Here is a 25158-nt window from a genome sequence, read left to right as displayed (position 1 = left end):
ACCTCAATGGGACCACCTCCACCGGGTATCACCCCATGGACCTCCCATTCCCCAGCATGCTCGCTTGCCCTGTTCGGGTGCTCGGATGAGATTGCCGGCTCGTCTCAGGGTGAGTTCGACCTCTCGTTCGGAGCCCGAGAAGAAGACGAGTTATCGAGTGCAGCATCGGGGAGCGAGCTCGTCCAGTCGGACGCAGAGGCTTCGACTGGGCTTCCTCCTTCGGGAATGGTCGCCCAGTCCCAGGCCGACGCGGAAATGACGGACATGCTTTCCCTGGCGGCCGCGAGCGTAGGGCTAGAGTGGAACCCTCCACTCTCCCCTGAACCCTCATGGCTCGACGACTGGCGCCCCCGTTCCTTTCTTCCCGGAAGTGCATGAGGAGCTGACAAGATCATGGGAGGCACCTTTTACTGCCAGGTCCCGGTCTTTCAGCTCCCCCGCTCTCGCTACCCTCGATGGCGAAGCAGCCAGGGGGTATTAGGTGATCCCCCAGGTGGATAAGGCGCTCGCGGTGCACTTGTGTCCGCAGAGCGCTGCCACCTGGCCCGGGGGCCTGAAATACCCGTCCAGGGCCTGTAGGTTTACGTCGTCCCTGACGGCTAAGGCCTATGGTGCCGCTGGACAAGCCGCCTCCACCCTGCATGCCATGGCTCTCCTGCAAGTACACCAAGCCACAGCGCTAAAAGAACTGCACGAAGGTAGTTCTGACCCGGGATCGATGCAGGAACTGCGCTCAGCGACCAGCCTCGCTCTCCGGGCGACGAAGGTCACGGCGTGGTCTCTCCAGGAGCACCACCTTTGGCTCAACTTGGTTGAGATGCAAGAGGCTGACAAGGCACGGTTCCTTGACGCCTCCATCTCCCAGGTTGGCCTATTCGGCGACACTGTCGAGGACTTTGCCCAGCAGTTCTCGGTGGTGAAGCAGCAGACGGCGGCCATACAACACATCCTGCCCCAGCGCGGCTCAAGACCCTGCACCCCGTCTGCTCGTTGCCAAGGGTGTCCTCCTGCAACAACAACACCGACTTTGCCGAAGCCCACCCCCGTGGCCCGGCCCCTGCGTGGAGCCCAGCGCAGGAAGCAGACGCCACCCATTTCACGGCCGGCCGCTAAGAACCTTTACCCTGAGACGGGTGACCCAGGGGCAAGGAGACCCACTTCTCTGGAGCTGGTGAGCAGACCACTCCATCCCCCATATGTCCGGGGGAGTGGCATGCAAATTCCACTCGTCAATTCTCATAGGACTTTTTTCAAAAAAGCAGAGGTGCTTGGGGCTCCCAAGGGTGACCCCTAGTGTCACTACATCGACACAACATCTCTTTCCCTCCATCAGGGAATGGAGGTTATGAAAATTTCTGCCTTTCTTGCTGTATTATGAGGGAGTGCCACGATGTGACGAGACAAAATTAGATCTCTCCAAAGCTGCGCTCTTGCGATAAAGACAGCTTTGTTTATTATAAACAGGAGCAATATTTTATTGCATCGTTCGCTTATAGAGACGTGGTACAACACCATTCGCATGTCCATTTAACAGGTTTATACCCATTTATACAGTTGAAGTCAAGTTACATACACCTTAGACAAATACATTTAAACTCAATTTTTCACAATTCCTGACATTTAATCGTAGAAAACATTGCCTGTATTAGGTCAGTTAGGATCACTACTTTATTTTAAGAATGTGAAATGTCAGAATAATTGTAGAGAGAATGATTTATTTCAGCTTTTATTTTTTTCATCACATTCCCAGTGGATCAAAAGTTTACATACACTTTGTTAGTATTTGGTAGCGTTGCCTTTAAATTGTTTAACTTGGTCAAACGTTTTGGGTAGCCTTCCACAAGCTTCTCACAATAAGTTGCTGGAATTTTGTTCCATTCCTCCAGACAGAACTGGTGTAACTGAGTCAGGTTTGTACGCTTCCTTGCTCGCTCTCGCTTTTTCAGTTCCGTCCGCAAATTTTCTATCGGATTGAGGTCAGGGCTTTGTGATGGCCACTCCAATACCTTTACTTTGTTGTCCTTAAGCCATTTTGCCACAACTTTGGAGGTATGCTTGGGGTCATTGTCCATTTGGAAGACCATTTTGCGACCGAGCTTTAACTTCCTGGGTGACTTCTTGAGATGTTGCTTCAATATATCCACATAAATTTCCTTCTCATGATGTCATCTATTTTGTGAAGTGCACCAGTCCCTCCTGCAGCAAAGCACCCCCACAACATGATGCTGCCACCCCCATGCTTCACAGTTGGGATGGTGTTCTTTAGCTTGCAAGCCTCACCCTTTTTCCTCCAAACATAATGATGGTCATTATGGCCAAACAGTTACATTTTAGTTTCATTAGACCAGAGGACATTTCTCCAAAAAGTTAGATCTTTGTCCTCATGTGCACTTGCAAACTGTAGTCTGGCGTTTTTATGACAGTTTTGGATCAATGGCTTCTTCCTTGCTGAGCAGTCTTTCAGGTTATGTCGATATACTGTTTTATACGATTTTACTGTGGATTTAGATACTTGTCTACCTGTTTCCTCCAGCATCTTCACAAGGTCCTTTGCTGTTGTTCTGGGATTGATTTACACTTTTTGCACCAAACTACATACATCTCTAGGAGACAGAATGCGTCTCCTTCCTGAGTGGTATGATTGCTGCGTGGTCCCATGGTGTTTATACTTGCATACCACTGTTTGTACAGATGAACGTGGGACCTTCAGGTGTTTGAAAATTGCTCCCAAGGATGAACCAGACTTGTGGAGGTCCACAATTTTTGTTTCTGAGGTCTTGGCTGATTTCTTTTGATTTTCCCATGATGTCAAGCAAAGAGGCACTGAGTTTGAAGGTAGGCCTTAAAATACATTCACAGGTACACCTCCAATTAAGTACACCTCCTATCAGAAGATAATTGGCTTATTGTCTAAAGGCTTGACATCATTTTCTGAAATTTTCCAAGCTTCTTAAAGGCACAGTTAACTTGTTTGTAAACTTCTGACCCACTGGAATTGTAATATATACAATTAAAAGTGAAACAATCTGTCTGTAAACAATTGTTGGAAAAATTACTATTTCCTAAACGACTTGCCAAAACTATAGTTTGCTAATATGAAATCTGTGGAGTGGTTAAAAAAGGATTTTTAATGACTTGAACTTAAGTGTATGTAAACTTCTGACTTCAACTGTATATGTAACATCTAAAGTTCAGTAAATATGCGTTTCCCCACTGCTCGCACTCACAAGCTGCTGAAAGCTGCACCACGAGTGAAGGCAAGAGGGAGAGAGGGTGACACGATAAGGGATTCCCCACATTTTGAAAGTGAAATGTGGGAATTATTAAAATTGTGCTCAATCCCCACAGTCCTACGCTATTGAGCTACTTGTCCGGTCAGGCAAGTAAAATTCTCTTTAACTTGCCTGTTAAAAATTCCACTCGTCCCGGACAAGCGTTAATGTCGAGCCCTGTCATAGAATATGCATCAAATCTGCAACATCAGAGAATCCAGTTCTTGTTGAAATTGTTGTGTAGTGTTATTTACTATCACAAAGAGAGACAAAAGAAACAGAATTGAGGGAGGCCCATTATCAGTTTAGTGAGCAGATCTGAGACAAGCATGTCATGAGACAGCTTTGACGTTTTACTTAGAAAAAGTGGTGTGTAAATTTTGCAGGACACTAGGTCGTCGATTCTGAATCCCTTGTCCACCATTACAGCCATATCTTTATCCAGAAGAGGGACAGTGCCAGATTGCCTGAACAATTTGTCACTGACAGAGCCAGAATACAATGAGGAAACAAAAGTAACAGCACCATGCGGTGACACACCTATCATTCCTTTCAGGGTAGTGTGGGATTTATACTGTGAAAACATCTCACTCTGTAAGAGTAAAGATGAAGGCATCTGACATCTCATCTCTGTACAGTAAATAAGGACTTGGGTGTCAGAGTACTTGCCGAACACACTCAGCATCTTGGCTCTAACTGTCTCAGGAGACATCCATATCCCAATGGCGCCCAATAAGGTGTACAAAAAAATGCTGACGGTGGACTGATGAATGTTAAAATGATCACCCAGATCTTTCTCCTTCAGACCCAGCGGCAGGAAAAGTTCATCAATCATTGGAAGGAATCGGCTGTGGTGGGGGGGCAGGGGGGACAAGTCTTAGTGGTAATAACGATAATTATTGCCTGGTCATCATAAATGTATGTATGTGTTTTTAATTAGATTGAATTAAATAGTAGTGTTCTCTTGGGTGCTGATTTATCAGCAAGCTGCTTTTATAAACAAAATGATGTAGTATGAACTATGCCTACCGGTCGATGAGGTGGATCAGCGGCCTTGTCAGGAGCTGCTGTTGTGCTGGAAGTGGATGACCGTGTACCAACATGCACGATTCTCCTCGTTGCAGGTTCAGTCTGTCTCCAAAATGCCTGTAGATGGCAGTAGCTGGCAAATCTAAAAGATTAAAAGAAAATGATTACCTTTAAATTAAATCATAAGCCATTATTGATGTTTGCCCTGGTACATCTGCCAGGAGGCTGTGGCAATACACTGGCCTAAATGTTTTGCTCCTGTTAGTTAGAATGAATTACAGCATAATCTGAAATGTAATCACCAGGGTAGGGTTGCACCAGCTGTAAGGTCTCACTTAAGTAGAGACGTAAAGTTCACACTAAGGGCTTAGTAACTACTAGTTAGTTTGCAACTAAGTCAGTGCTTAATTTGGTTGCACCACCTGTTCTTAAGGCAAGACTTAACTAGTAGGTCATAAGTTCTCCGTAAAGTAATGCATAGTCACAAAATATGACGTTTACTTGTATTTATCAAATAAGCAGCCTTGAAATTTGTACACAGAAGTGTTAAACAGCCATGAATTTCAGTTTGATCTTGTTTAAACCTTGTTTGCTCATGTAACCGTCAGCTGTAATAAATTATATCCCCATTGAAATACATTATGTAATAAAACAAGATTTCATTATGGTATATTTAGCCTATGTAAATAACAATATTCAAATATAGCTGCAAGCAGCAATGACGGGCCCAAGCACCATGGGTCCATTTCCACCTGTTGGCTTTCGGAAAACAATGCAAGGTAGACACACGCATTTGGTATTTAACATTATTCTAAACAATTTGAAAGCAATTTAGGTAAATATAAGAGAACTATTTTAAAGTCTCTTGTAAAAGCCACACTTCCTGCTGCCTGGTGGTGGTGCTATGTCCGTGACCCAAAATAGTCAGATCGATGTGATTAGCCCCCAACATACATCTCAATTTTGATCTAAATCACACATTGCACAGAAGCTATGAGAAACTGCTTGTTTCCCATTTTTTGCCATCAGTTTAATATCTCGCTATGGCAACACTGTTCGATATTTCAAAATCTGTTAGCAATTTAGCATCTTCAATATCTTGGCATAATGTTGTCTAAATGTGGTGACAGTCTCATGAATCCCCTAGGAGCAGTATTTAAAAGTTCAGAAAATGCAATATTAAAAAAATCCAAAATGGACGACTTCCTGTTGGGTGGAGCTAATAATTATAATTCTGAAAGTTGTCCAGCTTGATGAGAACTATATACGTAACAATTTTAATGACTGTAGGTGAAAATGGGGGTGCTACAGAGGCCGTCTTACATGCCCATTTTAAACCTGTTAACTGTCACTGGCCAGCAGGTGGGCCGTTTGAATGTGGCTATAAAACAAATGCTTTGTTTTATATCAAAATCTTCATCAGTGTTCACAAACTTGGTATCAAATTAAAGCTTAAAAACTCAACTTTCATCTTCTGAAGTCTATTTTGCAATTAGAACATTACAGTGAAAACATTTAAAAATGATAAAAGAGTTCATTTTTAAAACATGTGACATGTGAGCGACAGTAATTATGTTTCATGTTCTCTGCTTATGATCTAATCCAATGACTGAAGAAAAAACAACATGCATTTCATTGTGAGGGTCCTCTAATGAAAATGCAACAACCACATGAGATTGGTTAAGTAATTATCTTCTAGTTGAAGTTCTGTTAATATTTTTGAATCTGTGATTATTTAGCAGCTTTATTCACTTAAAATGTCCGCAAACATTATGCCAATTATTTTTAACGGAAGTGTATTATACAGGATAAACTTTTATGTATGTAAATATGTTTGATGCTATTTGTTAAAATACAATTGAGATGGCCTCAAGATGGTGCCGAGTATGGCTGCTGCGTTGTGAGCTCCGACACAACATAGCAATGTTTTGTTTGTCTTGTTTACAATTCTTATGTTTTTTGTCTTGGATGTTGTCTGCCTTATTGTCTACGACAGACAAACACTTTTGGACATTGGTTCAGTGATCTCACACCGAAAACCGGACTTCACATTCCTCAATGCCGACCCGCTGTTTACAAACACGCAAGCAGAGCCCTTTGTCTGGGCAGCACGGCCGCGGAAACGCAGGAGGAAAAGGGGAAACAGAGCCGGCGTTCTCATCAGAGTAAGACGCCGCGCAAATCAACCCCCGCTACCCACTATTCTACTGGCAAATGTTCAGTCTCTGGATAACAAGCTCTGCGAGCTGAAAGCGCGGATCTCTTTCCAACGAGAGACGAGGGACTGCTGCATTATCTGCCTAACAGAAACTTGGATGTCTGCGGAGATTCCAGACTCAGCCATTGAACCAGCGGGGTTCTCCATGCACCGAGCGGACAGAGCGAAAGACCTCTCAGGTAAAACTAGAGGAGGTGGTGTATGTTTTATGATCAACAAATCCTGGTGTGATCAGAGGAACGTACATTCCATCAAGTCTTTCTGTTCTCCTGATCTGGAATTTCTTATGCTTCTGTGTCGACCATTCTGGCTACCGAGGGAATTCACAGCAGTCATTATCACTGCTGTGTACATTCCCCCACAAGCCGACACAGACCGGGCACTCAAGGAACTGTATGGGAGTATAAGTGAGCAAGAAACCGCGCACCCTGAGGCCGCGTTCATTGTGACCGGGGACTTTAATAAAGCCAGTTTAAAATCAGTCGCACCAAAATATCACCAGCACATTAGTTTCAACACACGAGGGGACCGGGTTTTGGATCATTGCTACTCTCCGTTCCGGGATGGCTACAAATCCCTCCCCCGCCCACCATTTGGCAAATCGGACCACTCTTCCATTCTGCTTCTACCCGCTTACAGGCAGAAATTGAAACAGGAAGCACCCACCCTCAGAACGATCCAGTGCTGGTCAAACCAATCAGATTCTATGCTACAAGACTGTTTTGATCACACGGACTGGGAGATGTTCCGGTCCGCCTCTGATGACGACATCGAGCTTTACGCTGATAGCGTAATGTGTTTCATCAGAACGTGCGTAGAGGAAGTGATTCCGACCAGAACTGTACGAATCTATCCGAATCAGAAGCCGTGGATCAATAGCGATGTTCGCGCGGCACTTAATGTGCAGACCTCCGCTTTTAATTCCGGGAACGCGGAGGAGCATAAACAAGCCAGTTATGCCCTCCGAAAAACTATCAAAACAGCAAAACGCCAGTACAGGAACAAGATTGAAGGAGAGTTTAACGCCACCAACTCTAGAAGCATGTGGCAGGGAATTAACATCATCACGGACTTTAAAGGGAATAAAAACTCCGCCATGAACACCGCTGCCTCTCTACCGGATGAGCTAAATACTTTTTATGCTCGTTTCGAGGGAAATAACACCGCCCTCGTGGAGAGAGCTCTCACGGCCGAAGCTACAGAGGTTAGTTCACTCTCCGTCTCTGTAGTGGATGTAACCCGATCCTTCCGACAGGTGAATATCCGTAAAGCCGCGGGCCCAGACGGCATTCCGGGCCGCGTCATCAGAGCGTGCGCAAACCAGCTGGCTGGTGTTTTTACAGACATTTTCAACCTTTCCCTCTCTTTGTCTGTAGTCCCCACATGCTTTAAAACATCCACCATTGTGCCTGTTCCAAAACAATCAAAAATAACTTGTTTAAATGACTGGCGTCCTGTTGCTCTGACCCCCATCATCAGCAAATGTTTTGAGAGACTAATCCGAGATTACATCTGCTCTGTCTTGCCACTCAATCTTGACCCGCTGCAGTTTGCTTACCGCAACAACCGCTCCACTGATGATGCCATTGCATCTACAATACACACTGCTCTCTCCCACCTGGAAAAAAAAGAACACTTATGTGAGAATGCTATTTGTAGACTACAGCTCAGCATTCAACACCATAGTGCCCTCCAAGCTAGATGAGAAACTCCGGGCTCTGGGCTTAAACAGCTCGCTGTGCAGCTGGATCCTGGACTTCCTGTCAAGCAGACGCCAGGTGGTTAGAATAGGCAGCAACATCTCCTCATCACTGATCCTCAACACTGGAGCCCCACAGGGCTGTGTTCTCAGCCCAGTACTGTATTCCTTGTACACACATGACTGTGTGGCAACACATAGCTCCAATGCCATCATTAAGTTTGCTGATGACATGACGGTGGTAGTTCTGATCACTGACAATGATGAAACAGCCTACAGAGAGGAGGTGCACACTCTGACACACTGGTGTCAGGAGCACAACCTCTCCCTCAACGTCAGTAAGACAAAGGAGCTTGTGGTGGACTTCAGAAGAAAAGACAGAGAACACAGTCCCATCACCATCAATGGAGCACCAGTGGAGAGAGTCAGCAGCTTCAAGTTCCTGGGTGTCCACATCACTGAGGAACTCACATGGTCCGTCCACACTGAAGTCGTTGTGAAGAAGGCTCATCAGCGCCTCTTCTTCCTGAGACGGCTGAGGAAGTTTGGAATGAACCGCCACATCCTCACACGGTTCTACACCTGCACTGTGGAGAGCATCCTGACTGGCTGTATCTCCGCCTGGTACGGCAATAGCACTGCCCACAACCGCAAAGCACTGCAAAGGGTGGTGCGAACTGCCAAACACATCATCGGAGGTGAGCTTCCCTCCCTCCAGGAAATATATACAAGGCGGTGTGTGAAAAAAGCTCGGAGGATCATCAGAGACTCCAGCCACCCGAGCCATGGGCTGTTCTCACTGCTACCATCAGGTAGGCGGCATCGCAGCATCAGGACCCACACCAGCCGACTCCATGATAGCTTCTTCCCCCAAGCAATCAGACTTCTGAACTCTTGATCTCTCATGATCAATATACATCAGCACTGCACTTTATTACCCTTACTCTTATATCTCACACCGGACTGTCATAAATTATATTATTATTATTATATTATGTCTCTCTTAACAACTGACTATCAACCGACAGCCTGAATGTCAATACAGTACAATACTGTACATTCTACATATATATATATACTTTTTTTTATATATATTTTAATTTTTAATTTTTATTGAATAATGTGTATATATATAGTAAAAAACAAAAAAACAAAAACAAAAACAGCGTATTGTATACTGTACAGTGTATGTTATTATTTGTATATTGTTGAGTGTAATTATGTGTATAACAGATGTTTAAATTGTGTTGTGTTAATTTGATGTTTATTGTAAATTGGTATATGTCTCATCACTGTCACGACTGCTATGTTGATTGGAACTGCACCCAAGAATTTCACACACCATTGCACTTGTGTATATGGCTGTGTGACAATAAAGTGATTTGATTTGATTTATAATATAAATGTGAATCTATCTATCTATCTATCTATCTATTAGGGGTGTAAAGGTTCTCGGTAAAAAAAAACCAAACCGCACGGTTCACCACCCACGGTTCGGTAAGCATTTGCTCCGTGGTTCATCTCTAGTTTAATAACTCATCTGGATCATACACTTTGGCAAAGAAACTAAAATGCCAAATAGACATGCGCAGTTGTAACCTCCGCTAATGCACCTGAATTTCTTTTTAGATGGACGCTCTTCGCCTGTGTTTCACGAGAGTCAACTTTCTACAGGGAGAAGTTCTCCTATTAACTGCAAGTATGTTAAATCAGTTGATGACATCAAAGTTCTGCACGCATTAGTGTGAAGTTTAAAACGGCAAGCTGAGAAAACAAGCCACAAGATAGAAGCTCCTGAATCGTTCAAGTCTCCTGTCTGGAAACTTTTTCTTTTTGCAGTCAATCAAAACAGCGATGGTCAAAAAACATTTACAAAACAGGCATTGTTTGCAGACACTGCTTGACGCGAGTGCCGTATACTGGTAATACATCGATGTTTGATTATTTATGTACACTGACATCACCTGGGAATATATAGCGCGCACAGAACCGCAGGTGAGCCCGAAACTGCACGCAGACACAATCCATTCCGTCTTTAAACAGGCACTTGCTGCTAGTTCGGACAGACATGAAACAAGATCTAAAGCGTTCAGGGTGTTCATTGCAAAAGTTATACTGACCTTACTCTGTTGATGAAGATGTGGGATTTCCGCGTAAATTTTAACAGCAAGGTTATTCATTCTATAGTGATGTACAACTTCTGAATGTTGAATATATGTTGAGTTGAGGATGAAATGCACTTTATGTTGATGCATATAGCATAAATGCAGGTATTAAGTTAAATGTTGAGTTAGTAATTAGAGCATGTTTTTTTTTGTTGTTGTTATTTAAGGACACTAACAAAAATGAACCATGGTTTTATTCAGTTATACTGTAGTAGCCATATATTAACCATGGTTTTACTATAGTAATATTGTAGTGGCCATGACTGAAGTAACAATGACTGCTGTCACCATTGTTTTCTTGGCAGAAATAAAAATTTTGATACAATTAACCATTGTTTTACAATAGTAATACTGTAGTCTCCATATAGTAACCTTGATTTTACTATAGTATTGTAAACATGACAGTAACCATGTTAATTTTGTGGTTATTAAGATTTTACTACAAATACCATGGTTAATCTATGGTTACTGTTGTAAAACCATAGTGATTTGTAGTGAGGGCAAATCTCTTGAAGTGTCTGGTAACAAATAGAATATATTTATTTTGGATTTTGCAATTTTATTTCTTTTTCTGAACATAAAAAATACCGAACCATACTGAAATCGTGACCCTAAAACCATGATACAAACCGAACTTTGAAGCGTTACACCTCTACTGTCTATCTATATTGTGGCAAGCAGGGCATGGCCGAGCGGCGTCAGGGCAGAGCGAGGCCGGGAAGATAAGTAGCGAATGACTTCCACCTGCACGAGAGAGAGATGTACGAAACTTGTCCGCGTGTCTTTAGGATTTGACGCAGCTGGCCGAAAAGCAGTGCGTGTTTTTGTTACTCTGGACGATGAAAAGTGTTAATAAATGTCTATGTGTTTGTCAAGCCGGTCCCAGCTTCCTCCTTTCCCATCTTTAAGTGTTACACATTTAAATTATGTTGGGAAAATAAGGACATAAATTAGGTTAGACTACTGCATGTCCGGCCATAGAATAATTATTAAAAGCAAAAATTACCAACTGTTAACCAACAAACAACTATTGTTCCTCAGTGTTGCCACTATGTCGTAATGACGGACTGGCACCTGTCCAAAGTTACGTTGTGGCTATGAATATAGGAATTATATAGAACTGTTGTCACAATGTAATCAGTTACATTGCCACAACTAAAATTTGGTCATCAAATTATGGTGCAGTTAGGTAATGCAAGAAAACTTATCTAAGGTTAAAATAGATGTACAATAAATCTGTAAACTAAAAACACAAATGAGGATTCAATAATTAGGACTGTTGCAATATTTACATTGTCTGACATTTGAATCTGGTATATGGCCATATACGAACAAATACAATTAGATTTAATATATTTGTACTATGTACTATATACTATGAGGGGTGGCAAAACCAAAGCAAGCACCCATGCATAGTTCTTATGGATTAAGGTACCAAGCTTCATTGCAACAAGTACTAGTTCATTAATTGGAGTCACAATCAAATTATAAATATCCATGAATTTGCGATACAACTGCATTTCCACAGGAACCACATAGTAACAATTTTGCTACTGATTTGCCAACATAAAAAAGTACCAATACATTGTATATTAAACACATAAAAAAAATTTAAATGTTACTTAGCTTGACATAAAACTGGTAATCTGGAATAAACTTCATATTATGCAGGACAAATATTTTTTTTTTAAGTGTACACATGGATGGAGAGTGCATGCATATCCAGTGTTATTCTGCTAATAAAATCCTGTAGGCCTATCAACTTTGTAACAGCTGGAATAAGCCATTTGAAAGGGAACATTAACACAAAGTTAGTTCTAAATAAAAATAAACTCTAGGAAAACTGTACTTTGGGTGACAGTGCTGCAAAACTCATGAATATTAATTATTTTATGCACAATAAGAGATTATTTTAAATCACCTATTTTGATAAACAGTCATTCTTAATGACCTGTTCAATCACTAAAATAGATATTTCACATTATATAGTAATTTAATCTCTACGTCTGCCACTATCAGTCTTGGGATTTTGTTAGTCAGTAGATTAAAACATATATCAGCAATTTAATCAAGAACATTACTGATTGGTCTTGTGGTTACTTTTTGCATATAATTTTTTAAAGTTCTGGTTTCTAATTCACCCAAATATAAAGTTGTATTGTAATAAACCAAGACTGCATTTGTATGTCAGTGGCTGGGTGTTACACTTTAAAAATAAAATGCAATAAAAATGAGGGGAGGGGAGAGTAGCAGAAACACTGACACATTTATTGACCATTCTATATTTAAAAAAACAAACAAAAAACAGCGAACTCCGAAGTTCAGACAGCGGCAACCACAAACTCTCTGCTCCAGCAGCGGCAATCTGCGCGAGAGCATCGGTGACCAAGATGGCACAGCTCACGAACACCCATCTCCCATTGCAACCCAGCCATGGAACACTCGGTTTATATAGGAAGGAAACACACTGTGTGCCGGTGCTCCCCATTAACAATCAGCTCACCTGGTTACCCCACACCTGAGAGCGATTAAGAAAGAGAAAGCGAAAGAGAAAGACAAAACACACACTCTGCGTACACACAAACAATACGGCCGAGAAGGCAATCACAATGGGGGACATATTTTGCTTTTCTATTTCCTGGAAAAGAACGTGAGCTTCAGAAAAAACTGCTGACACTAAAGGACACTGATAACAGCCACAACAAACATTTCTCATAAATTCAAAATAACACATTCCACCGCCAGATAGGCAATAAAAACATACACGGATCAGATGAAATAGAAAATCCAACTCAAGAACTGGAGATGTTTAACACATGAAATGAGAAATATAGTTAACTGAAGAACATAGTTACACATACTTCATATACATAACGTACAAAAGAGGGATCCCTTCTAGACATAACACGAAAAATCTTCTCAAAGTGTTATTTTGGGAATCATTCAACAATGGAGCTTGGCTGCCCTCTATTGGACATTTCTTGTAATTGCCACTCAGAACTGGGTTAAACATATGGCTTTGATTTTCTAGTATTTTTACATTTCAGTTGATATTTTTATAATATTTTATTTATATAAAAAATAAGAAATATGTGCAGTAAATTTTTATTAACAATAAACTTTAAAATTCAAGCATGCCAAATACCACAATATGCTCAAGATGGCGCAGAGTATGGCTGCTGCTTTGTGAGCTCCGACCCAATGTTGCAGTTTTTTGTTTGTTTTGTCTACTGTTCTTATGTTTTTTTGTCTTGGATGTTGTCTGCCTTATTGTCTATGATAGACAAACACTTTTGGACATTGGTTCTGCAATAGCACACCAAAAACCAGACTTTAAATACCTCAATGCCGACCCGCTGTTTACAAACGTGCCAGTGGAGCCCTTTGTCTCGGCAGCCCGGCCGCGGAAACATAGCCGGAAAAGGCGTTCTCATCAGACTAAGACGTCGTGCAAATCGACCCCCGCTACCCAGTATTCTACTGGCAAATATTCAGTCTCTGGACAACAAGCTCTGCGAACCCGTGGGGTTCTCTGTGCACTGAGCAGACAGAGTGAAAAACCTCTCAGGTAAAAGCAGAGGTGGTGGTGAACATACATTCTATCAAGTCTTTCTGCTCTCCTGATCTGGAATTTCTCATGCTTCTGTGTCAACCATTCTGGCTACTGAGGGAATTCACAGCAGTCATTATCACAGCTGTGTACATCCCCCCCACAAGCTGACACAGACCGGGCACTCAAGGAACTGTAAGGGAGTATAAGTCAGCAGGAAACTGCGCACCCTGAGGCCGTGTTCATTGTGACCGAGGACTTTAACAAAGCCAACCTCAAGTCAATTGCACCGAAATACTACCAACACATCAGTTTCAACACACGAGGGGACTGGGTTTTGGACCATTGCTACTCTCTCTTCCGGGATGGCTACAAATCCTTCCCCCACCCACCATTTGCCAAATCGGACCACTATTCCGTTCTGCTTCTGCCCACTTACAGTTCAGTACTCGCAGGTCCAAGATTGGCCGCAACCCACCGCCTTTTTTCAGTATGATGAAGTAGGGGCTGTAAAACCCCTTCTTCATCTCGGCCGGAGGGACAGGCTCTATCACGCCCTTCCGTTGGAGGGTAGTGATCTCCACGCGCAAGGTAGCAGCGTTTTCATCCTTCACCAAGGTGAAGTGGATACCGCTGAACCTGGGCGGGCGCCTGGCGAACTGAATCGCGTAGCTGAGTCGGACAGTCCGGACCAGCCATCGCGATGGATTGGAAAGTGCAAGCCACGCGTCCAAGTTCCACGCAAGGGAGACCAAGGGGACCAGGTCGTCGGGCGTACCGGAAGGTGGGGCCTCGCAGCGGGGCGGAGCTCGAGGTGCCACACCCTGTCGTAGCCGTGCTGAGTCTAGGGACATCGAAGCACTTACCTGGCTCCTTGTGACCACCCCCAGAACAGCCTGGGACGGGGGAGGAAGAGGTCTGTCCTCGTAACCCGTGGAGACACATCGGGGGTGGCTGTGTGCCACAGCTGGGCTCTCAGGGGCAGGAAGGCCACCGCTGGAGCGCCAATCCTGCAAGGAAAAACCCATGGACGGTAGTCGTGATGACGACAGTGCTCACTGGGTATGTGACCCAGGGAAGAAGGAAACCGCTCTTTTGCTGAACTGTTGGGTACCGCAGCCACTTGGGCATGCGGCGAAATCTTACTAGCTCCAGGTGAGTGGGTTTCTGCGACCCTGGGTCACCCATCTCAGGGGAGCTTTGACTACCTCCATGGGTTCTTAGCGGCCGACTGTGAGACGGGTGGCGTCTGCTTGCGGTGGGCTCCACGCCGGGGCTGGGCCGAAGGGGCGGGCTGCAGCGGAGCCGGTGAAGTCACCGCAGGGGGATGCCCTTGGCGACAAGCAGACGGGGTGCGGGATATTGAGCCGTGCCGGGGCAGGATATGCCGGATAGCCTCCATTTGCTGCTTCACCGCCGAAAACTGCTGGACAAAGTCCTCGACGGTGTCGCCGAATAGGCCAGCCTGGGAAATGGGGGCAGCAAGGAACCGTGTCTTGTCGGCCTCACCCATCTCGACCAGGTTGAGCCAAAGGTGGTGCTCCTGGACCACTAATGTGGCCATCATCTACCCGAGAGACCACGGCGTGACCTTCGTTGCTCGGAGAGCGAGGTCGGTCGCCAAGCGCAGTTCCTGCATCAGATCTGGGGCGGAACTACCCTCTTGCAGTTCTTTTAGTGCCTTGGCTTGGTGGACCTGCAGGAGAGCCATGGCGTACAGGGCAGAGGCGGCTTGTCCAGCAGCGCTGTAGGCTTTAGCCGTCAGGGACGACGTGAACCTACAGGGCTTGGATGGGAGCTTTGGGCGTCCGCGCCAGGTGGCGGTGCTCTGTGGGCATAGGTGCACCGCGAGTGCCTTATCCACTGGGGGAATCGCCGTATAGCCCCTGGCCACCCTGCCATTGAGGGTAGTGAGGGCGGGGGAACTGAGGAATCGGGGCCGGGCAGTAAAAGGTGCCTCCCACGACTTCGTCAGCTCCTCGTGCACTTCTGGGAAGAAAGGCACTGGAGCGGGGCGTGGCTGCCTTGAGCGGTGCCATGAGCCCAGGAACCAATCATCGAGCCGCGAGGGTTCAGGGGAGAGCAGAGGGTTCCACTCTAACCCGACGCTCGCGGCCGCCCGGGAAAGCATGTCTATCATCTCTGCATCAGCTTGTGACTGGGCAATCGTCCCCGAGGGGGGGAGCCCAGCTGAGGCTTCTGCGTCCGACAGGACAAGCCCGCTCTCCGATGCTGCGCTCGAGAGCTCATCATCTTCGCGGACTCCAAACAAGAGGCCAGACTCTCCGGCGGACTCATCCGGAAGCCCGACTGGGGCAGACAAGCGTGCTGGGGAATGGGAGGTCCACGGGGGATACCCGGTGGAGGTGATCCCATTGGGGTCCCCAATTGCCCCCAGTGCTAGCCGTGCTGGCCTCAAACCCGGAGATAGAAGGACCGAGGCAGGGAGCCGCTGGTTTCTTACGAAAGCAAGCCGCGACCGCAACGTTGCCATGGTCATGTTCTCGCAGTGAGAACACTAGAATACTATTATGATGCTAGTGATACTTTGTAATACAGCACTTTTTATACCACTGTCTCCTAAGATGATTCGCTTATGTTTTCCTCTTTTGTAAGTCGCTTTGGATAAAAGCATCTGCAAATGAATAAATGTAAATGTAAATGTAAAATGCATGATGCCAATGACTGGTAAGTTAAATGCTAACGCCACAGTTTGCTGAACTAGTTAACTTACGGCCTGGAAACAAACAATGTGTCTCGACATTTATGTTGGTTACTTTTGGCACTTTAATGTCAGCTCGCACTTTTGCAGTTGTTAGTGTGATTTCCAGGGAGCCAAACTATCATGTGTAATGTTAGGCCACTAATTGAACTGCTAATTTGGTAGAGATTTTTTTTTTCAATAGGGACCTAAAGCGTATAGACCGCTAACGTTAATTGCTAGGATATGTTTCCATAGACAGCCAAAGTGTATGTGTAACTGTAGCTAGGCCGCTAAGTTACCTTAGCTGCTAACATTATTAGCAGCCAACTTCGGCTCCCTATGGGAAATTCTGCCGCTTATTCTAAGCGCCATTTTTACACGGTAAAAAAAAAAAAAACTGCCACGAAGTACCTGTATCACATCTTTATAATCATTAATAATTATCAAACGATTGCATTTGTCAGAGTTAAACTGAACTGGTAAGTGCTGCTACTCCATAGCCTGTTTTGTGTGTGTGAATTAATTTATTGTATTGCTGATTTTCAGTTAATTGTTACTGATTAAGTGTTGAGTCTTATTTAACATTTTATCTTTGATTATCTGATGCACATATAAAGCTTGTATTCATATGGCATGTTTCCTATTGCGCAGTTAATGTTGTTAGCCTATATGGTAATAATATGGGCAAATAAAAATAACATTCTTGCGTTACTGAATAACATATGTACTCATTTCCCTTTATCCTAGAATTCCAGAAGAAAGTGCTTTAGATGCTTATAGAAATAAGAGATTCATTAAAAATTGCTATTTTATCCACTGATGGGACAGCATTTCATATGAAGCCAGCCAACACATAGACTTCCAAGAACTGGAGACATGAAGATGAAAGACGCCTTATGTTTCAAATGATTCACAGTCAATTAATTCAACTAGTGCACTGCGTCTTAATTCAACAAAAACTATAAACACTACCATATAAGAAATAATGCAACAGTTCCTAAAGAACCTAAGGTTGGCTGCATCAGTTGTCCATTTAGCACTTTATTCTAAGGCAATCTCTAAATCTATTTGGTGGATTACCACAAATATTAGTGAGCAACTTCATGCTCCTCAGCAGGGCCGTGGGATGATTTAAGTTGGGGGTGCTGTAGCGGGAGGTGCATTTTTGCATGTACATGGGGTTTTAAGGGCCGTATATAGCACTGGCACAGACAAATAGATTTTACTTAAAGAGGACCTATTATGCTTTTTGGGATTTTACCTTTCCTTTAGTGTGTAATATAGCTGTTTGTGCATGTAAACGGTCTGCAAAGTTACAAAGCACAAAGTCCACACAAAAGGGAGTTATTCTCTCCCACAGACAACACTGCTCAAGAACTATAAGAAACTGCTGGATTGTAGTCCTGCCATTTCTTCCGTAATGTATCTACATCACTGTGTAACACATTTGCATAATGCCCGCCTAAGGGCTACTTTGGCCTGCCCTCAAACAAAGGTAGTTATAGCTGAGGCCAGGATGAGTTGGGTTAGTGTTGTCGCCATGTCAAGAAGATGCTGTTTTCTTCACTACAAAAGCAAAACCTCTTTGTTTGGACTTCCAAAGGCAGACGAATTGAAGAAACAGTGGTTAAAATTTATTTGAATCATTTAGCAGTACAACCACAACCAATGCCGGATTTTCAAGACAGTTACTCGTGAAAGATGGTGCAGTTCCCACTTTGTTGGGACAATCTGGCGCTTCAGGATCACAACCTGTAAGTATGCTTGATTATTTGTGGATTTATCTGCTACCAGATGCTCGACCACACCCCCGCCGCCACATATCCCCAACGCCCGACTCAGGCCGGGGAGGCATCCGGACTGCCTACCACTCCCCCCCCCATTTCTAGACAGGAAGTCGGCGACAGCTATCTGCGCTCCCGGTTTGTGGACCACCTTGAATTTAAAGAGCTGGAGTGCCAGATACCACCGTGCGTTGGTATCCATGCGGTGGAGCCATTGGAGTGGGGCATGATCTGAGCAGAGAGTGAAGGTCTGCCCCAGCAGGTAGTAACAGAGTGAGGACCACCCACTTGATGGCCAGACACTCCTTTTCTACAGTGTTTCCCTCAAGGAGAGCTTGCGGCTGATGTACAGCACCGGGTGCTCCTCCCCCTCCATCACCTGCGAGAGTACGGCCCCCAGCCCCCTGTCTGAAGCGTCCGTCTGCAATACAAAAGGCAGAGAGAAATTAGGTGCATGTAAAAGTGGCCCCCAGCAAAGTGCGGCTTTAACCTGTGTAAATGCCTGTTGGCACTGCTCCATCCACTGGACCGGGTCTGGAGCTCCCTTTTAGTGAGATCAGTCAGCGGGCTGGTGATGTCCGAATAGTTAGGCACAAATCTCCTATAATAGCCAGCCCCAGGAACTGTCTTGGTCTTAGGTCTCGGGCAGGTCGCAATCGCCACCGTCTTGTCAAGTTGGGGACGCACCTGCCCATGGCCCAAGTGGAACCCCAAATACCATACCTCCACCCGCCCAATCATGCACTTCATAGTGTTTGCTGTGAGCCCCACCTGTCGCAGCGACCTCAGAACCACCCTCAGATGTTGCATATGCCGCTGCCAATCATTGCTATAAATGATGATATCATCCAAATAGGCAGCGGTGTAAGCTGAATGCGGTCTGAGGATTCGGTCCATGGGGCGCTGAAACGTGGCCGGGGCCCCAAACAAACCGAACGTATGTCACAAATTGGTGTAATCCGAACGGAGTGGAGAAAGCCATTTTTTCATGGGAAATTGGTGTCAAGGGGATCTGCCAGTAACCCTTTGTCAAATTCAGTGTCGAGTAAAAACGAGCAGTGCCCAACCGATCGAGCAACTCATCAATACAAGGCATTGGGTAGGCATCAAATTTAGACACCGCGTTGACTTTTCTATAATCCACACAGAACCTTACAGACCCATCATTGTGGGATTCCTCTATTACTCCCATATCGAGCATTGCATCCAATTCTTCCTGTACTATTTTTTTTTATGTTCGGGTAATCGGTAGGGACAGGTACGTACCACCACCCCCGGCTCGGTCTCGATGTGGTGTTGGATGAGGTTCGTGCAACCCGGTAGAAGGGAAAACACATCTGCGAATTTTTGTTGTAGTTTGGCAACCTCTGCGAGTTGGTATGGTGAGAGGTGGTCTCCGCGAGTGACTGGGGTGACGTGATTGTGTCTTGTGTTTACCTCCAGCCGGAACTCCACCCTCTCCGGAACTACCGTAGCCAACATCACAGGGGCCACCTCCCTCCATAATTTCAGGTTAAGGTGATAAATTTGACGTGTGCCCCCTCTATCGGTTCGTTTTACTTCATAATCGAGATCCCCCACTCAAGGGTCCTTGCCACTTGGTGAGTAATTTGGAGCTCGATGTGGGGAGTAATATGAGTACCTTATCTCCCGATGCAAATTCCCTTAGCCGAGTTCCCCTGTTATACAGTCAGCTCTGTCATTCTTGAGCTTGGAGCAAATTCTCCTGTGTTAGTTGGCCCAGGGTGTGGAGTTTTGCTCTAAGATCAAGAACGTGTTGAATTTCATTCTTACTGTTTGAAGGTCCCTCCTCCCAAGCTTCACGTATGACATCAAGCACGACACGCGGGCGCCGCCCATATAGCAGCTTGAATGGGGAACACCCCGTGGAGGCTTTCAGGACCTCACGTACTGCAAATAACAGGGGATCGAGCCATTTGTCCCAATTCCTAGCATCCTCGTGCACAAACTTACGAATCATATTCTTAAGGGTTTTATTAAATTGCTTCACCAGGCCATCTGTCTGTGGATGGTAAATGCTGGTGCGAATTGGCTTAATGCCCAATAATTCGTAAAGCTTGCATAGTGTCCGTGACATAAAGGTTGTGCCCTGATCGGTAAGGATTTCCCACCCGGGCGATTATTTTGAAGAGTGCTGCTTCCGGATATCGTGTTGCATAGTCCACTAGGACTAATACAAAGTGATGTCCGCGTGCTGACCGCTCTAATGGCCTGACAAGGTCCATGCCAGTTCTCTCGAAGGGGACCTCGATCAGCGGAAGGGGGCACAAAGGCACTTTTGGGGTGGCTGGTGGATTCATCAACTGACATTCGCGGCATGCCGCACACCACCTGTGAACATCGCCGCCAATGCTCGGCCAGTAAAAACGGGCTATTAGTCGGTTCAGTGTCTTTTTTCCCCTAAGTGACCTGCCATCGGATTATAATGAGCCACCTGGAACATCATTTCCCGGCGGCGCCGCGGTATTAAGAGCTGGGTTGTATCTTCCTTTGTTTGAGCGTCCTGCGTCACTCTATATAAACGCTCATTTATAATTGCGAAATAGGGATATGAAAGTGCAACATTTGGCTGGAGTTGTTGACCATCGATCACTCTCACTTGGTTGAAGGTGTGCTTGAGTGTTTCATCTTGCGACTGCTCCAAAGGGAAATCTCCTTCGGGAAATCCCCCGAGGATGAGAGGGGCTGCAGCCTCCCCCCCCCACGCCATCCTGACGTGGAGCTGATGAAGACGGCCCCGGCTCTGCCTCCCCTGCCAGAGCATCGCACATTTCATATCTCATCGCTTTTGTGCAGGACCCATCCTTGCATATTCCCTTTAATACATTTCTAAATTCAGGCCAATTAGTCCCCAAAATCAGCAGATGGGTGAGGCAGGAACTAACCGCGGCCTCCACTCTGTTTTGTTCCCCGGAATTTAATCACAAGGGTCACCACAGGGTAGTTGTGAATATCCCCATGCACACACTTCACCCTCACCATTTTAGCTGTGATCAAAGCCTCGTGTTGAACCAAGCATTGGTGGATAGTGGTCTGGTTACAACCTGTGTCCACCAAGGCTTGGTGTGTACTCCCCTTGATTCTTACTGGTATCCTGTACCCTCCAGCCCGATCGGGGGCAGCCTGTGGTGCGTCGGGGATCTGGACTACAGATCAGCTGTTCCAGCACCACTTGGTCGACCACTCCCTCCATCGCAGTCCCTCACCCGCAGCCATTTCTGACAGGCATCACGGAGTCGCTGAGATAAGGCAAACGGGTGACTGGCCCCTTCCAACTTCGAGTGGAACAGTTGACAGTATTGCTCTGGGCTCCGGCCGATCCGCTGCAGGATGATCTTCCTCAGATCACCGTAGACCAGGAGATTAGCCGCTGGCAGTTGTTGTGCTGCAAGCTGGGCTTCCCTGCGGCCAGCCCTAGAATTCAGCGGATCGCTGAAACATGTCAAGGAAGGCTTCAGGGTCGTCTTCCGCCCCCATCTTCAACAGCGTGGGCAGGGGGCTGCTGTTGTCCGTGGTTGCTGCCGGGGCTTTCTCCAGGGTGAGGAGGCTCCGAATGACCTGCCGGTCCTCTGCCTGAACTCTAAGGACCTCATGGAAGCGCCGTTCCTGATCTTGGCAGAGTTCAAGCAGAGCCTGTTGGTGGGTGTGATGTAGGTTGGCAAGGGACTTGATGTCGGTCAGTGGGAAGGACTCCATGAGGCGTACAGTCTTCAAATCAGATCATGGGTTTCAGCACCAGTGTAACTAGGAAGGACACCAGGAACTGGATTCTTCAAACACAGGTAGGAAACTTTTAATTGACCACTTCTCTGGTTTATAGCTTCACAATAAATCATCAGCTTCACAGTAAAGTTTTTGACCCAGCCTCTCTCTCTCGATGTGGTGCTGGCATGGTCCTTTTATGCTGCTCTCCCCAATCTCACTACAATTAGAGACAGGTGTTAGTCATAATTTGGCTCAGATGTATGCACCCTTACCACTCTCTCTCCCTCGACGGACGCTCGACCACGACCACGCTGCCACAGTGTCAAACTTACAGACCAGTTGAATTTTTTTTGTGTTTCTTTTTCAGCAAGCACATTTGAAAACATTTGCATGTCTGTTTTGAAGAAGTGTGACTAAAAATTGCACATAGGCGAGTTCTTACGTCTTTCCGGACACTCAGATCTGCACCCATTGTATGCAGCTTTGATAAAGTGTCCCTTGACAAAAGTAAATATTTTTAACCCTTTATAAGTTGTACTTAAGCTACATTTGTCATTTTCTATCCAAAATATTACATTCAATATTTTAAACTTTGTTGGTGTTTTTCAGAACTCAAATGGCATGATGGCCCAGATGAGTTTGAAGGGGAAATGTGGGAAGGTGCCATTTTCTCAGTCTCTGCTTTGCCAGACCATCTGTGGTAAGTTAAAAACGTTTTAAATTGAAAATAGGAGCAGGAGGACAACTCCTAAGGACATTTGTGTCCATTTAGTTTTTTGTTAGGTTGTGCTTATCCAAATGACATGACATTTCACCAAGTAGTCCCAAATTGTCATTTCTCATCAGTGATGTAACTTCAACATAAGTTAATGGCTGTCTTTTCATTCATTTTTGTGCCTCTTTTAATTCTAGTGGTCATAAGTGCATACATTTAGTTGAAAAACCAATGATATCATTAATACAAGCAGTCAAATAGGTTAGACAGGTTTCTTGGTTATCCTCTTTGGGCACCCTGTCATTTTTGGTGTGCAGTGAGTAGAATATGGTCCTCATTTGACATGCAATATGGAAAAAGCACACTACATCAACTGGTTGTCAGTCTATCATTACATTTGAACTTGTCACACAAGTGTCATCTATTGTTGGTCCAAAACTTGAATAGGTAAAGTTTTCATGAAATTGGCCAAAAAATGCTGTTGAAGATGCTGGTGACATATTTGAGTGGAGTGTGGTTACCTAGCAACAACAAAGTGGTTTTCTGACTTCACAAATCAAGAGAGTTTGCACACTTTGCATTTCTTAACATAAAAGTGTGACATAAATGTGATCATACTTAAACAACTTTGGTACAGCTTTGGAAAATGGCTGGCAACAACAACAGGATTTTTTATATATGGGCTGAAATGTACAGCATTTTTGAAGATCTAACCTGTGGTTTGTTTTTCCTTTTTAGACGCTGCCATCAGCACATTAAAAAAACACAAACAAAAATAATGGAGACCATGTCCAAATATTTAAAAGTATGCACAGGAGAGGATGGGTGGTGGTGGCCGTAAGACGACTCTCCCTTGACCAATGGCACTTACAGTTTTTTTTTTTTTTTTTAAGTGTTTAAACACCCATATTTCTTTTTGTTTGTTTCATTTATAGTTTCATGTTTTACTGTTGTTGCAGTTACTCCCTGAATAAAAAAATATACATCTATATATATTCTAAAAAAGTGGTTTATGTTTTTATTTTTCATTATGGCATCTTATATTTTTCTCTCACATTCAATGTGGAACATCTCATTCCCGCACTTCAGATAGCTACCAACAGTTTGGAAATCTGACTGTCTGTGAAAGAATGTCTTTACATCTATGGAAGATAAATTGTAACAGCTGCTTTCCCTCATTCAGGAAGGTGCCACAATCTCTTTTTCCAGGTAGTCTCATTTGATCACATTCAAGTTTTACCACTGACTTATTTAGAGGTGTTTGTTTTTGTGTATATGGTATAGGGATAGTAGTGTTGGGCCTCATGTATTCAGATAGAAGACAAAGGCAGGCCTAACACAGTCGTAAAAACCTAACTCAAGCCCCCACATTCCAAGTCGTAAATTATACTGATAAAAATCACACCAAAATCAAACAAAGGGAGTCCAAAACAGACTACAAATCCCATGAAGCCTTGCTCACTAAAGGATCGAACTCTCAACTCCTATTGGATGAGGCACACAACAAAACGCACCTCAAACCATGACATCATCAGGAGTTGAAATACCTCTGAAAAGCTTCCAGCAACTTTGTTTGCAGTGTGTAGACGCAGCTCATCCCTGCTCTCATGTGCAACCTCGTGGCACAAGGAAGTAACGTCTGATTTGAAACTGTGGCCATACAATCTCCATCTCGCTGGATGAGTTGAGATTACTCTATGTTCCGCATTTTCATCCGTTTGCCTGCAGAAGTGAAGAGATTAAAGATTTCTCTTCCATCTTCAATCAAGTCGACATTTTTGAGTTCTCCGCCAGCCCGCCGAGAATCAACAGCCGTACCGTCCGCCGACAGAGCGAGGAAACGGCCTCCTGTCATCACCCGAGCCTCAAGGAACTGGGTCGGAGTTAAAGGACGGAGGAAAACACATTCTACCTATGTCCTCATGCGATTCAAGTAAGAGGTTTACGTCTGGGCAGAGATAGAATATTATAGTGTGTTATTCTTGTGTTTCAAGGTTTTTGCTTGTACAGTTTACGGACCACCATGTCTGCTCATTATTAATACTAAGGGTATTAATTATCACAAATTTGTTTTTGCTGTATTGTGGTCCAACCAAATTGGACTGTTGTGCAATTTCGTCATCGCGGGTGAAACAGGTAAACTGAGTTCATCCATTAAAGAGTCAAAGAACGCGGGACTGTTTACGAGCCGTCCACCGCGTCTCTGAGCGATGAACTAACAGCTGCTTTCTCTCCCACGATCGCGAAATCGGCTTTAGGGCCGTCACTTCTCTCTCTCTCTCGTACTAACCACACA

At 44.8% G+C, this 25158-nt stretch overlaps 1 long non-coding RNA gene across 1 annotated transcript; it reads left to right on the top strand.

Annotated features, from left to right (window-relative positions):
* Nucleotides 1-9831: 9831 nt before the first annotated feature.
* Nucleotides 9832-23826, top strand: LOC127443756 (uncharacterized). Its single transcript, XR_007897697.1, has 3 exons — nt 9832-9917; nt 22757-22847; nt 23601-23826. It is a non-coding gene; the product is annotated as an uncharacterized LOC127443756 (long non-coding RNA).
* The last annotated feature ends 1332 nt before the right edge of the window (nt 23827-25158 follow it).

The sequence above is a fragment of the Myxocyprinus asiaticus genome, chromosome 7 (assembly GCF_019703515.2).
Source record: "Myxocyprinus asiaticus isolate MX2 ecotype Aquarium Trade chromosome 7, UBuf_Myxa_2, whole genome shotgun sequence".
NCBI classification, from domain to species: domain Eukaryota; kingdom Metazoa; phylum Chordata; class Actinopteri; order Cypriniformes; family Catostomidae; genus Myxocyprinus; species Myxocyprinus asiaticus.
The sequence above is the reverse complement of the archived record's forward strand: the minus strand, read 5'-3'. Positions and strand labels throughout refer to the sequence as shown.